The sequence below is a fragment of the Cydia splendana genome, chromosome 22, assembly GCF_910591565.1.
Source record: "Cydia splendana chromosome 22, ilCydSple1.2, whole genome shotgun sequence".
NCBI classification, from domain to species: domain Eukaryota; kingdom Metazoa; phylum Arthropoda; class Insecta; order Lepidoptera; family Tortricidae; genus Cydia; species Cydia splendana.
The window spans coordinates 972666-986449 of NC_085981.1; positions in this window are offsets into that span (position 1 = coordinate 972666).

Sequence of the window (13784 nt, forward strand, 5' to 3'; positions counted from 1 at the left end):
GAAATACCGGGATCCCGTCTTTTTAAACGTATTTTTCAATACCGGTATTTTTAAATGCAATACCGGGATCCCGGTATTTTTAAAAACAAGGAAAATTTGCAGTATAAACCGTTTATATCCATTAGAATGGTCATATTCGGCTGTATTAAGAAGCTTTTACTACACGTCAGACGCATCTAACTTGCATCTAGCCCTTATTTTATTATTATTATTACTATTCGACGAACTATGCATTCTTGTGGTACACTTTACGGAAAAACTACTGCACTGTTAGGTTTGAAATTTAACATAGTCATTTAAATTCATGTCTAGATGTGTTATCAAACATAAAAATATCATTTTATAAACATAAAAAATAAATAAAAGGGTCAATAATGTGTATTACTACTAACGCCATCTGTTGACCTAATGTTGGTTATTTATTTTCCTAACAGATGGCGTTAGTAGTAACAAGGTTAAAGGTTGTTCCGTTAAAAATGCGCTGGGTTTTTGGCTCAGTATAATAGGGTATTTTCCTGCTAGTCAAATCAGTTACTTTTTTAGAACTGTCAAAACGATTTGCTAATATGGAATTTATATGAAACATTACATCGTGACGTCACGGTCAACTCACCTACTTTTTATATTTCTATCCGATTTATTAAATAGAACTTGTGTTTACAAATAACTCCTATCTGTGTTTTTCTAATAATTATCTGGTGCTTTATTTCATGCATGGTGTAAAATAATTTATTTTAAATACAGTATAAGAGTCCGGTTAATACACGACCAAATAATGTACAGCCCAATAATTGGCGTCCACTTTTTTGGATGCGTATTATTGGGTTGTACACTACTGCCCTGTTAAAAGAGTGGCTTCATATTATTGGCACGGACCGAGCTTGTACACCCTGATAACGCTCAACCCAATAATACACGACCCAATAATACGAATCCATTTAGTGGATGCCGAATATTGGTCGCATATTATTGGCCCGTACCGAGAATGCTCGACCCGGGATTGCTCAACCCAAGAATGTACAGCCCAATAATTGGCGTCCACTTTTCGCTCCACACCACAGACTATAAATATTTGACACATAGAGTGATATTCTAGGGATGGGCGACGATTTTTAAGTTTACGATTCAATAATGTTGCCATGCGCAAAAAATAAGCAGATAATGGTAAGGTTAAGTAGCTAACATATTATCGCACCGCACCGCGACCTTGGTGCGTCGCACGCATAAGTAAGAGCGAGAAAGAGATATATTTTTCTTCCAGACGGAAACAATTATTGTCCGATCCATGAAATGTATACTTGGTCAAGCAGATCTGGTCAGTAGAAAAAGGCGGCAAATTTGAAAAATTTAGGCGCGAAGGGATCTCTTCCCATAGAAAATTTAAATTTCGCGCCTTTTTTTATTGATAAGATTTGCTTGACCAGCTATAATTAGAATAAAATGACAGAGAAAGGTGCCTGCAATTTGCGAATTTAAAGTAGTAACACACTATCGCACCGCACCGCGACCTTTCGCACCGGTAAGTGAGGGCGAGAAAAAGATATCTGTTTCTCGCTCTCATTCATGAGTACGACGCACCAAGGTCGCGGTGCGGTGCGATAGTGTGTTAGCTACTTTACAGGGTTTTAAATGAGTATAGTTTTCCTGGTTCTTAGGCCCCGTACGCACGATAGCTTTTTCAACGCGCGTTAAAAAAGCGTTTGAATGACACAAATGGATAACCATTTAGGCCCCATTCGCACGACAGCTTAAAAAGCGTTGCGTTAAAACCCGACGTTGGCGCTTTTTTACCGTTTCCAATATTTGTGTTCATATTGTGAGTCGTACTGCCACGTACGTATCTCAGCAAAGCCATACTTTATTTGCTATTACGACGTATTATTTGAATATAGCTTGAATATTTCAGGAATTTGTAAGCATAAGTTGACATTTTTAAGGTGAAACTAATAATAATCTTGACGATTGACACCAAAAATTGACACTTGACAGCCAACTGACAGCAGCGCCGGCGCTTTTTTAACGCTTGTGAGAACAGATACACGGAGTTCCGTATGCTCTATTCAATTTGACGCCAACGCTCAACGCCGAAAATCGAACAGTGCTCGATAAAAAAGCGCCGCGCTTAAAAACCGCCTTCGTGTGAATACATACATGGTTATCCATTTGTGTCATTCAAACGCTTTTATAACGCGCGTTGAAAAAGCTGCCGTGCGAACGGGGCCTTATGTATTCACACGACAGCGGTGGCGCTTTTTATCCAGTGTTGTTGGATTTTAGACTTTAAGCTTTGGTCGATAAGTCGAATTTAGAGTGCGAACAGATTCAAGCGCTTTTTTAACGCGCGTTGAAAACGCTGTCGTGCGAATGGGGGCTTACTGACTGTCAAATTGGTTTGACGAACTATACTTAAGTCTTCGTCACACAGGAGCGTTTTACGGGTGGCGCGCGAGCGGGGCTTGAGCGTTTTATATGTAAAGTAGCTATAGGTGGTCAAGCAAATCTTGTCAGTAAAAAAAGGCGCGAAATTAAAATTTTCTATGGGACGATATGCCTTCGCGCCTATATTTTTCCAATTTGCCGCCTTTTTCTACTGACAAAGAAAAGAAATATACGTTTCTCGCTCTCACTTATGGGTGCGACACTCCAAGGTCACGGTGCGGTGCGATAGTCTGTTAAGCCCCCCATTCACACTCCTACCTTGTAGTCCGCCTCGTAATCCGCCTCGTTGGGTAGGATTGTGTATGGGGGTTGCGGACTACGAGCCGTCCTACAAACTCAAGTAGGATGCCACTTGGGTCCTACAAATCCTACAAGCCCCGCCCACCGCTGTAGTCCGCCGCGTAGGATTGTGTGTGGCTTGTCGTCCTACGTTGAGGACTACCGTGTTTGACGTAGGTATAACAACAGTGCGCGCCATTTTTTTGAAATTTATAAAGGAATCGCTGTTTTTGGGACCAGAAATCACCCAATTACTCCAACAAACAATGGAGGAATAGGCATTGCAACAATTATTACCAATACTTAAGAAATATGACGTTCTCTGGCGAATTTTTAGCAGTTTCTTTTCCCACACTCTTTTTTATTTTTATCCAATAACAAGAAAATACATAGCAAAAGAGCTATTTTCTTTTTTTAAATAACACGTAACATTTTCAAGAGTAAGTAAACCGACCACAGACCGACACTTGTGAGAAACGAATCAGTACTGGTGATGGACGGCAAAACAGAGGGCCTACCGCGAACCACGTTCTACGTGTTGCCCCTCTGTCGCGCGTGTAAATTCGTACGTAAGTGTGACAGGGAGGCAGCACGTCCAACGTGGTTCGCGGTAGGCCCTTAGTACCGTGTGTGAGCTATTTCTTGCTCCGTAGTCCTACGAGGCGGATTACCACGGGCGTAGCCAGGTTTTAGTATCGTTGAAAAAGCTCTCTCTCGTGCGAATGGGGGCTTAGAGTCCGTCGTTGCGACCGGCTGTAACGACCGATTTGTAAAAATGCATCGTTACATTAGGTCCGTGTTCTATGTTTAAGCCGAGTATAAGCCCCTTTAGCCATGGTATAATAATATACTCCGCCTGGTGCTCTATTCCGAGATTCGCGTATGACCTAACTGACACGGGCCTACGCCATCATGCTGTTTACAGGTTCTCAAACTTTAAAATGTGGGAGAATTTTAACCAACGGTGAAAATTATTTTAACGGCATTAATTTTAAGTTATTCATGTAGAAACATAGTAAAATAAAACAAATCTAATGTATGAAATTAAACTTTATTTATTTATACAAGACAAACGTTTGAAAAACTAATTCACAGTTACACATTAATTACCAAGCTTACGACGTGAAAAGTTTGGAAAACACTGCGACTGCTGACACTGAGCGAGAAGGAAATAACAATTAACACGCGTTCGACAAGGATGACGGTCAGGGCATGAAGTTATCTAGATCCGAATTGTCAAATGTGACAGCGCTATCCTGTGTTGCCAGTAATGTAAATAGAATTACCCGAACGTCTGAAATTTCTTTCGTGAATCGGAAGATATTGCTAACGAATAATTAAAAATGACGTGTTATTGTAAAATTTAAGATAAAAAACATATAAATGAAAATTATAAAATTATAAAGAAATATTTTAACTTATTAACCATAGGTATAATGTACCCATGTAACATGTTATGTTGCAATAAAGTGGCAATGTTATTGTGACGTAGGCCCGTGTCACTCTGTAGGGCTACCGCCAATACCGAAATTCGTAAATTGCGGGGATCTTACTCTTTTACTCCAATGAAGGCGTAATTAGAGTGACAGAGAAAACCGGCCAAGTGCGAGTCGGACTCGCGTTCCAAGGGTTCCGTATATCACACAATTTTTAACAATCAGTGCCGGATTAAGATATTTTGATGCCCTACCTAAGCATGTCTAGGTGCCCCCTCTCCCTAGGGTCATCAAGATTACATTGATTTTTTGGTAAATTGAGAGAAGTTCATTGCCGCATTACAGCTGAGAATGGAAATCAGTCACATCATTTTATCACGAAAATTGACAGTGCCGCAGCCGTAATGTTGCAACAGAGTACCTAATGCTGTGGCAGTCGCCACCCGAATGTCACCTTTATCATAGCGTAGAAAGTAATAGAAACGCGAGCGAAGCGAGCGCGGAAATTTTTCGATATAAAAACGCAATATGATAGACAGTTGTACATTTTTACTTTTAGTATGGAAATCAGTCACATCATTTTATCACGGAAGTTGATAGTACTGCAGCAGTAACGTTGCAACAGAGTAATGTTGCTGCAGTCGCCACCCGAATGTCACCTTTATCATACCTCATAAAGTAATTGAAAACGCGAGCGAAGCAAGCGCGAAAATTTTTCGATATAAAAACGCAATTTTAGTTTTAGTCCCAACCAGGCGCGAATCCAGGATTTCATACAGAGAAGGGATGGGACAGTTTTCTATCAGCCTAGCTTCGCATAGGGCTCGATATTTAAGGGTCTCAGCGAGGTTGTTTTCATGCATAAAATATGCAAGAAAGCAGAGAGCTTGGAATTGAATTGGCGAAGTGTGAGAAAGGCAGTAGGCCCAGCTGCGAAAGAGGAAAGCTTGGATTTGGATCCACGCACAAGTGTAATTAAGGCAGAAGATCAACTTTGCCGTAAGGCAGAAGGCCTCGCATAAGACCTAACGCCGAACCGCAAAAGAGTGGGTTGAAATCGAATCTATGCATGTAATCACGACTCTTCTACTGCTACCGATTGTTTCCCAAAGAATTACGCGCCATTATTTTTGCAAATTAGCTTTTGGACAGCTAAAAAAATCGTGTGGTAAAAACGATGTGTCTGTCCCTAATTTTAAAATTTGTTCACCTTTTTCAACCTGGCATTTTGGTGCCCTCCCTGAACGTGGTGCCGTAAGCACGTGCTTGTTTTGCTTATTGGTTACAAAGTCTTTATTAATTCAACCATTAAAGTCGACGAGTACAAAAAACTTTAAGCTAGCTCTCAATTTAACATTTTTTTTAAACATTATTTTTAATTTGACCTTACAATTACTCGTAAGTAGGTAAGACCGTTAAATATTTAAAATGATTATCTTATCAGAAAATTATCACCAATTACTCTAAGAAAACTACTACTCTAAGTAATCCGGCACTGTTAACAATGTATTTTTTATGTGAAACGTGAGTGAAATCTCTTTAAAAAATCCGTAGGGGTCGGATTAAAAACTGTAATTAAGTCCGACTCACGCTTGACTGTACATTTCTAATAGGTTTTCCTGTCATCTATAGGTATAGACCTATTTTATGTATTTTTTTCAAAATTTTAGACCTAGTAGTTTCGGAGATAAGGGGGGGGGAATGGTCATTTTTTGCCTATTTTCTTGAATAACTTCTAAACTGTTGATTCGAAAATTATAAAAAAAAAATATTTGAAATCCTTACAATAAGCTCTTTCATTTGATATGTAACATGATATAGTTTGAAAAAATTTTTTTTTTCATTTTTTCATTTACCCCCCAAAAGTGGCCCCCATGTTTAAAATTCATTTGTTTACGTTACATGTCCGTATTCGGGTCACAAACTTACATATGTGTACCAAATTTCAACTTGATTGGTCCAGTAGTTCCGGAGAAAATCGGCTGTGACAGACGGACAGACAGACAGACAGACAGACAGACAGACAGACAGACGCACGAGTGATCCTATAAGGGTTCCGTTTTTTCCTTTTGAGGTACGGAACCCTAAAAATGCCCGCAATTGACGATTTTCGGTATTGGCGGTAGCCCTACAGGGAATAGAAGACCATGTTTTATTAGACCATGATAGAAACCGAAGTTTTTTTTTTTTTTTTTTTATGGCATCGCGCTCCTGGCGCATTCAGCCAAACGAGTAAAACGGGGAAACAGAATTAAAGGATTACATTATAACGGATAATTCGGAATTTTGGACAAGGATCAGGGTAAGGTAACGTATACGACATGAAAGGTTTATGTTTTCTTGATTGAAATAGGTTTTGCTGGCATTGTTATAGTAACCTATGAATTTTAGACGATTAGGAATGAAAGTTGTCGAGTTACGAATTAAAAAAAAAAATCAGGTTGCACTCCTGGAGTGCCGACAGAAGTGAAAACTCAATGACTAGTCCAAAATGTCTGCAGCTGCAGCACTATGTATAATTGACCCATCCTCCTTTCTATTGAAAAACTTTAGTTCCGAAATTGCTGGCCAGTGAGCTTAAATTTGTAGCGTTAATTGTTTAAAATTCGAATATAAATTGTAAAGTTACCTTGCAGACCTCGCATCTAAATATATTTTCACGCCACTGTTCGGAAATGTGGCAATAGATGGTCTAAAACCAAGCTGGAAAGTCGGCAATAGCTGTAGCACCTGAACCACCACTACTACAATGTTTCATTGTTATCATCATCTGTCATTGGTGACGGTTCGCTACAGCAATGAGTATCATTTAAAACATAAAAATCAATAAAAGGTCTTTTTTGGCGCAACTTTTTCCTTCAAAAATAAAACATTCAGTTCACGCTTAAGGCGTTTTTTACTTTTGTAGCTGTTTGTGGTTTTTTTTTAGCAAAAAACGCTTCTAAGTTTAGAGTCGGTTTGAAGCAAATAACAGAAAAACGCCTCTTTAAAGTGATAAAAAAGTAAAAAAGGCGGGATTTGAAAATACTTACTGAATTAGATAGTGTAAATTGTGTTTGACTAAAAAAATACAAGAAACGCGTATTTACGCTCGCTATAAAAATGAGTTCTTCTAGTGAAGAAAATGATATTCTTACGCTGACGCCTACCGAAATTCAAGAGACAGCACAGGCAGTGGCTAATAATTTGCTACCTGAGAAATCGCGGGCAAGTACTTATATAGCTGGTCAAGCAGATCTTGTCAGTAGAAAAAGGCGCGAAATTCAAATTTTCTATGAAACGATATCCCTTCGCGCCTACATTTTTCAAATTTGCCGCCTTTTTTTACTGACAAGATTTGCTTGACCAGCTATAGTTATGCAAATGTTTTCTAATTTCCTCGCAGTAGTCGTGAAAAGCACTATGTATTAATGCCTCGGCCGGAAACGCTACAGATGGACTCGTATTATTTGAGGGCCTCCACTAGCGTGTCGGCCCTCAAACGACTCGTCCATCTTTTAGCGGTTTTCCATCCTCTCCTACAATGTACTATTGGTCATGATATTTTGAGTTTTCACTTTTATTAGCGATTTTATCAAGATGTAGCTTTATTGAATTATATTGGAGTGATATAAAGTTAGAATGTAACTGTGAGCAGGGCCGTATTAGTCAAAGTAGGCAACTGCCTAGGGGCCCCGCCTCGGCTAGGGGGCCCCGGCGGCTCAGCGCGCACCAAATAAAATTTTGTTCCATAGGGTCAAAAATCATGAGTACATTTTTTATTCTTATAATAATGAGTATGCTTTGTTATTGTTTTTTTCGATCCATTCTTTAAATTAATGAAATACTGTAATAAAATTGAAGCAATACGTTACAGTTTACGGGGCGTATTCTGCGTACCTGTTGTAAAGTTGTAATAATAGCGGTTTTCAGGAAAAGTGGTTCACTTTTATTCGAACATCCAACAACTTTTGGGTTATTTCGACTCAGAATCACGAGGACTATTAATTAAAACAAAGAAAAAGAAAGAAGACGAACGTGTCCCCAGTTTTTCATAGGAATGCTCGACCTTCAGCCTCACTTTACCATTGGTTTGTGTTCCACATCTCCTCTACTTCAGCTTAGCCAAAGCCTCGCTGCGCCAAGCTCGGCCTGTGGTCTCGCTTTTTAATACAATGGACATTGGTTCGTGTCTTTGCTCAACTATTCCTGAAGCCTGATGAAGCACGGCTTTGCGGCGTTTATTTTTGTTTCTTTATCATCTACAAACTACATGTTAGCTTGACCAAGAAAGGTCTGCAATGATTTTGGTAGCATACGCAGTGCAAGTGTTATTTATACGTCATAATTTCATAGAAGTTTTGACGTTTAAAATAACACTTGCACTGCGAGTGCTATCAAAATTGTTGCAGGTTTATCTTGGTCTAACTCTAGTAATTTAAGTAATTTTAACATATGGAAATTTCTTTATTATTAGGTTGATTCTAATCATGTGGCTCGGCGTTTGGTCTTATGGTCAGACAATCGCTGTTCAGCCTCGCAAAATATTAACTATTGAGAAAATCAACTTTGCGGCACTAGTTGAGCTTAGCCTTTAGCCTTGCTTAAAATTTGCCATAAGAGGTAGATAGTAAAGTGACGCTGAAGCTCACATCTTTGGTATTCCACTGGGAATTGGCCTTAAGCCTAAAGGGCTCTCCCCACACTTGATGCGACGCGGAATCGGCAAAAACCTATAGAATAAAGCTTTATGTCTGCGCAATAAGAGCGAAAAAGATATCGTTCGATTTGGATCGGCTCGGCCGACGCCTGAAGATTGAAATAAAAAACGCAAACTTATTTCCATGCTGTGTGCAGAATTGACTGTAGGGGGGCCGAGCCTCGCACTGCCTAGGGGCCCCGACATGCTTAATCCGGCCCTGACTGTGAGATTCTCGTATTTCAGCCCGTACAAGATTTATTGCTTAATATAAAAGTTCCAGTTTTAAATAATTCACCTGATTATGATACGTTATGACTAAAGTTGTTTGGTGAATAACATTGTGCGTGACACATGACGTCAGCGTTACGTTACGCGTTATGTGTTACGCTGTATCGAGTTTATCATTTTTTCCCCACCTCAAAAAGTGCTCAGCGCCGCTAAAGAAGTTTTCACTTCAAAAAAATTTATGGAGCAGGAACAAGAAATCATTATTACTTACTCAAAAAACACAAATCAAACCGTAATATCTTCGCAGGTGGTTATACTACGAATTATTTGTGATTTTTTGGCATACTACATATATATCCGTCACGGGTGCGGCTTTTTTTTAAATCATTAATTGTTTCTATGGGAAAAGCACAAAAACCAAAGTCAACATATTAAGATTTTTTTGACTGAAATGGGTTTTGCCCAGTATGTTTATGCTAAGTTGTAAGTTTCAGACGATTTGAGTCGAAAATACTAGTTATGATTTTTTTTTCAAACAAAATGTATGGAGCCGGTACAAAAAATCAAAATATCTCAACAGTTGACATTAGTTTTCGTGCTTTTTCCATAGAAACAATTAATGTTTTTTTTTTAAAAAGCCGCACCCGTGACGGATATATGTAATATGCCAAAAAATCACAAATAATTCGTAGTATAACCATCTGCGAGGATATTACGGTTTGTTTTGCGGTTCTTGAGTACTTAATAATGATTTCTTGTTCCTGCTCCATACATTTTTTTGAAAAAAAATCGTGACTCGACAATTTTCATTCCAAAGCGTGTAAAATTCATAGAGTCGGACCAAAAAAAGTCTGCAGCGGATTTGATAGCCCACGCAGTGCAAGTGTCATTTAACGTCATAATTTCATAGAAGTTTGACGTTTAAAATAACACTTTCACTGCGTGGGCTATCAAATCCGCTGCAGACTATTCTTGATCTGACTCTAGGTTACCATAACAATGCCTAGCAAAACCTATTTCAATCAAGAAAACATAAAAAATAACAACTTCGGTTTCTATGTCATTGAGAGCCGAATTTCAGCCCACAGTGCGCCAGTATTTTCGTTCTGGGGCATTTTTTCAATTTAGAGGGCTCTAAAGGCCCCTGTACACAAGGGACCAGCGCCGGCTACTCCAAGGGACGCAGCCATGCGGTAGAATGAGATAGCAATAACACTTGCTCCCTCTAACGCACAAATGCGTCCCTTGGAGTGGCCGGCGCTGACCCATTGTGTATAGTTCGTAGTTTTGTAACAGAGCCCGGCGGCTAATCCTATTGTTTATTGTTAAGTAAAACCGCACGTGCTACTTACCTGCAAAAAAGGGTCATACTTATTCTATTTGGCACCTGAGCGCGGGCTAGTCCAACGCTCAAAAAACCAGTGTAGGTGCGCTCTCCGATAACGCGCCTTTGTTACGCATCTCGATGACACATTTTAGACTGGCTCTGTAGTGTTCGACTCGCCAGCACTCAGTAACCGAAGTACGCAGGTTTTTATGCAGGTGGTTGTGGCACGTGGCACGAGCGGTTTTACTTAACAATAGACAATAGGATTAGCTCGGGCTCTGTTACAAAACTACGAACTATACAGGGGCTTTAATGAATATCACCATAAATCTAAAATTGGTGATTGAATTGGAGATAGACGCCAATTTCATTTCTGATCAAATCGACCGATTTTATCAGTCCCGTCTGGATACCACTTAAGGCTGGCGTTTGGTTTCCAGAGGGCCCACCGCGAAAACTGAAATTCGCAAATTGCGGGGATCTTTAACTTTTACTACTTCTTCTTCTTTAGGTGCCATATCCTCTATGGATGTCGGCTACCACAGTCCGGAACTCTTCTCTATTCGCAGCTTTTCTGCCATGGGGGCTAAAAGTTCTCTTTAGATGTAGTTCAGAGTACGCTGGAAAGCCGCTACACCGTTGGTGACCCCGAACTGATATACCATGGTACATGGTACCATATAATTTACCGTTTGCTTCAAACGCGGTGTATATTCGTTCTTTTTGTAGAATAGGTACTTATACATAGGTACTTATACAGGGTGTCCAGTAATTAATGGACAACCTTCCAACCATCGGCAGTGCACCTTAGGCTGGTCCAGAAAATGCACTTATAGGTCTAGTAAAAGTTTCGTGGTTTTCGAGATAATCGCACTTTTATGTCTTTTTTATTAGTTAGCACCATACTTCACTTTAATCACCATCTCATCTAGGCCATATCTTTGTTTGTAGAAATGTAAATAGCATGTGTGATACCATTTTAGAATCAGTATTAGATAAACTATTTTTAAGAAAGTTGGGCACTCTGTTCTCCATACATTTTTTTTTCACCACAAGCGACCAGACTTCTTGAAAATGTTAGAGTACAATGTAATTTTTTGTAATGTAATCGACAGGGCCGATGGTTAGAAGGTTGTCCATTAATTACTGGACACCCTGTATACTTCAATGGTGATAAGCAATTTGACTGAAATAATTGTATTGTGCTGCTTTTGCGACAATTGTTTCTATTTTTGGCAATGGGAATGCATCCAATTCAGTATAGGGTCATTGTGCTAGTTTTCGTCCGGTGTCAGTTTCCGTCCATTTGACGAAATTTGAATATAAACCTTCATTGTAGCACAAATTTGGACTTATTGCATCCTTAATAGTGAGTATTATATTCTTTGATCCTTAATACCTAAACAATTTATCTATCTACATAAAAATATATTTCGCAAGTAGCAAATTATAAATAAATGAAATTTATTATTTACTAATCCGTCAAGTGGACGGAAACTGACACCGGACGATAAACTGACGCAATTATAGTCGCACCAATAAAAGTCTGCAGCGGATTTGATAGCCCACGCAGTGTAAGTGTTATGTATAAGTCATAATTTCATAGAAGTTTGATGTTTTAAATGACACTTGCACTGCGTGGGCTATCAAAATCGCTGCAGACTTTTTACGGTCTAACTATACCCTATTTGATAATCGTTTGAGAATAATCGATTACCATCCTCTTCTTATGTAGACCTCCACCGGTTTAGAGATTTCAGTTTTTATGAATAGCTCGTCATCGTCACTATGGCGCCTCTGGACCGGACCGCAATGGGTTTTGTGTAGTGTCCGACCGAAACTACTAAAAAGGGCAGCAAAATTAAGCCTACCAAAAATAAACGAGGTATTAAACACATTGGCTGCCCACCATCCTTCACCTAAAGTGTATCTCCCACGCCCCTTACAAATTTAGTGATCCCAGCATCACTATATTACTGAGGTCAATAAAGAGGTAACGAGCTTTCGATTCCACTGGTGATGCTCATGGGCACACAGAGAAGATTACGTGATCCCAACGGTGATGTTCAATGTTCATGGCAGCCAACGTGTTAAAAGATTAGCCTGCCAGGCTTTCCAGTTATATTAGGCTATATTGGTGTGCATATAAGTGAAACAACGACACATGTGCAACGTCTTGTAATATATTGATAATGATAGTAAATATATTTATGGAAGCATAGATTAAGTACATTTAATGTAGGCAATGACTAATGACATTCATATATTTATACAAATTAATAACAAAAATATCATTTAAAGTACATATGGTCCTATTTTCCCGCACTAGTGCGTAAAATAGCACTTTTCGTGCGTATGTCAAAAGTTTAAAGGGCCATGTACTGTAAAACGTTGTACGATACACGTGCGAATAGGTAATTTGCAAATCGTGTGGATTTAAAACACTCCCTTCGGTCGTGTTTTAATTTATCGCCACTCGTTCGAATTTCCTCTTTTCCGCACTTGTATCGTAAATAACTATTCGCCGCCCTAGGCCCCACGCCCTGTATAGCCGCCTCTTTCAATAGCACTTGAAAGAGGGTTCTATGAGGTTCATGTTGTTCTAACTAAACAGTGATAGTGGTACGTTTCAGGATTCAGCACTAGAACATTATATGGGTGGGCGAGCTGCTCCCGCTGCTGCTGGAGGTGGCCTGACAATAGGGCTGTTGACATGAATCGCGAATATATAACATGTTATATGTTTACCATAGCATAATATTAGAATGCTGCAAATTATATTTGCAAGTGTAAATATGCTTAACAAATTATTTAAAAATATTAATCAAAAATTATCATGATAGTATTAAGGTTCAAATCTATGTAACAGCTCATACACATGTTTTGGTAATGTATTTAGGACGATCGACCACCTCAATGTAGACGAGTTGAATCTTAATACTATCACGATACAGGATACGGATTTAAAGGACATTGTTGCTTTAGCACGTGGCTAGGTATAATAGAGGTAGGTACGGGAGCTAAACCACCCGTAGGTATAAAATAAATAATGGTTTTTGTTAAAAGCTTATAGGGTCTTAGGCGTAAAAATAAGGCATAGGTATATACTATAATAGTAGATGCAAATAATCCAATTAGCTCCAGGATGGTAGTGTAATATGTGGTTCGTATGCGTGCATGTGCCTCCATCAATTGGTTGAACAAGACAGATTCGAACTGTCGACCTCCGTCTGTGGTGATGTGAAGAGCATCAAGCATGCCAAACCGAGAGATCTACCAAAACCAAACCAATCTACTAAAAGTTTGCAAAGCTAACCGTTTCTAATACTGTTTTAACATTGTTCTATAGATAAATTACTTGGCTATCGGTATGGTATTTGCGGATTCCTGAATT